This window comes from Triticum aestivum, unplaced genomic scaffold (genome assembly GCF_018294505.1).
Source record: "Triticum aestivum cultivar Chinese Spring unplaced genomic scaffold, IWGSC CS RefSeq v2.1 scaffold27977, whole genome shotgun sequence".
NCBI lineage: Eukaryota > Viridiplantae > Streptophyta > Magnoliopsida > Poales > Poaceae > Triticum > Triticum aestivum.
The window spans coordinates 396607-399246 of record NW_025228057.1 but is presented as its reverse complement, the minus strand read 5'-3'; the positions used below and the strand labels follow the sequence as shown (position 1 = coordinate 399246).

The following is a 2640-nucleotide window of genomic DNA, read 5'->3' as shown; positions in this document are numbered from 1 at the left end:
ATTTAATTGTACTTGTCATTTCGAAGGCGGGCATCAAATCGTGAAGCCCATTTGCTAGCTAAGTTTTCTCATTCATTAGATCAAGGACGTCACGTGTGGTTGGGCCAACCTCATGATTCTTTTTTTTAACACAGTACAGACACAGACACTCATATATATGCACATACACTCATCCCTATGAATGCATGCACGCACACCCTACTCCTATGAGCACCTTCGAAATACTGAGCTGGCATATTATCTTGAGATTGATGAAGTCGTCACAGACACATTCGTAGTCGACGGGAACATCGCGTCCCACTAATGCACATCGCTGGAAACCCTGAAGTAAATTCAGGAAAATGCGAGCATCAATGTCAAGTCTAAGACTTAAACCCTGATGCGCTGGGAATACAACTGTCCTCCTAACCATCCACCACAAGTTGGTTCGCCCCATGATTCTTTATGCATAGTTTAAAAAACCGGACCAGATCGTCGGTCGAACAAAAAAAAACTAGAATCGGTGCTCACGCCGGTTTTTAAGCACAAAAGGCCGACTGCAACTAGATCGGTGAGAACCTGGCTGACCGGCGGTTTTTTTGTGAAACTGGGCGGTCGAACCGGTGTAGAGATAAACTCAGAAAAATATTTCCACAAGTAGTGGGATTTGACATAAGTCATGGTCATTTGCCTATCCTAGGGCAGATAACCACCTCACCAACACTTATGTGTTGTCTAATAGAGGAAACCGTTGCTATTTGACCTAAATTAGCATATATTATTACTCGTAATATATTTTTTTGATTGTAAAAAACCAGCAATCGAACCGGTGAACCAGCGGTCCGATCAGTAAAACCCTGAACCGAAGGCCTAACCGGTTCGATCACCGGTTTGGTTTTTTAAACTATGTCTTTATGTATCCCAAACTATGTTAACTTTCAGTAACAACAAATCTTCACACTTCTGGAAAAAAAATGCTTAAATTCATCTGAAAAAAATATAATGCTAAAATTCTAGAAAAAAAATGCAGCATCTTGTTTCCGTGAACACCACATGCTTGACTACTATGGCCACACGCTGCAGAAGGATAAAGATGTGAAATGGAAACAGCGGTGAAACAGTCGTTCAGTTTGTGACCACAGTTTAGTATACCTGGTCAGATCCATCTTGACGTGGCCTTGTCGCGGCCATGGCATCAGCCGTGTACCAACAGGAGCAGCTGCATTTTGGTTCGTTGTAATGTCAGGTCTGATTGCCCAGTGATGACACAGATGCCGCCACTAATCCGCATGACCACTCAGTCACTAGTAATGTAAGGTTAACATTTAATTCCATTAGTTAGGACTCCGTGGCCCAATGGATAAGGCGCTGGTCTACGAAACCAGAGATTCTGGGTTCGATCCCCAGCGGAGTCGTTCTCTTTCTTCCAGAGCTATTTTGGGGTTAAAAGAAGAAATGCTTCTCTCTCAACTTTTTATTTTTGGGTTAAAAGAAGAAATGCTTCTCTCTCAACTTTTTGCCTTCTCACTCTCAGATAAGAAAAGTTCTGTTAAGATAGGTGCAGCGAAGTAGCTTTGCCTTATCAAATATAATCATTTACTAAATATATATATATATATGGTGGGTTTGTATCCCTTTTTCATCAGATTGTTGTCAACAAGTGTTCATATGAAGTATATGCATTGGTAACTTGCATGACACACTTTCAGATAGCAGCATTGATTCACCTATATTGACATTTTCATAAGGTCATTTTCCACACATATCTGCAAATGTGCTTTTAATTATCTTTGTGATGGAAAATGTATTAGTTACTTCTCGCGGTCTATTAAAATTTGGTATTTTAGTGTGTGGTCTTCCCATCTTTGTAACTTTTTTTGGCACTATTGAACTTAATCATTTAGACTATAGGCTCGATGGTATGCAAGTTGAATTGAGAACCTATGCCTTCATAATATCGTATATTCATCATTTATGAAATATTCCGTCCCTGCCATATTGAAATAGAGGGTGTGGACCTATGGGGTCTTGTGTCATGCTTATTGGGCTAGGGACATTGTGATTTTTTTCTCCCGTTGCAACACAAGGGCAATTACCTAGCACAAATAAAATCAGGGGGGCTAACATACACACATGGCACCCCAAAGTAAGGGTAACAGAAGCTTTGAACAATCAGAGCACGCAAATTGGGCCCACCGAAATCACACCGTCCACCGCCCGATATAATACTCGCCCGACCCATAGTTACCCTTATCCTCTACCGCAACCACTCATTCGCTTTGCCTTCTTCTTCGTCAACCATGACTATTCTTTCCAACCTTTTTCCCCACACTAGGCGCCGACCGTTGTTGCCAACTCCTACAGTCTCATGCCCCATTGCGACAAGCCGACTAATGCCATCTTGCATGCCCTACGGCCTCTCAAAGCTATTGCAAGTCCACATGAGGAGACGGTGTCTGCTACAAACTCGGGAGACAAGCCACCACATGGGGCGGTGTTGCAAATTGCAAGACAGTTGGCACCCATGAAACAGTATTGCAAGCATTCGACGGACTGCAAAGCTGGCCGCCCACGAATCAATGCTACAAGCGTTGAGTGCGGATGCTGCAAAGGTGGACGACGATGTTGCAAGGGTAATGGCTTGCGCTCCACGTGTCTATG

At 42.8% G+C, this 2640-nt stretch overlaps 1 non-coding gene across 1 annotated transcript; it reads left to right on the top strand.

The window, feature by feature from the left end:
- Window positions 1–1321: 1321 nt before the first annotated feature.
- Window positions 1322–1394, top strand: TRNAR-ACG (transfer RNA arginine (anticodon ACG)). Its single transcript has one exon. It is a non-coding gene; the product is annotated as a tRNA-Arg (tRNA).
- Window positions 1395–2640: the final 1246 nt, after the last annotated feature.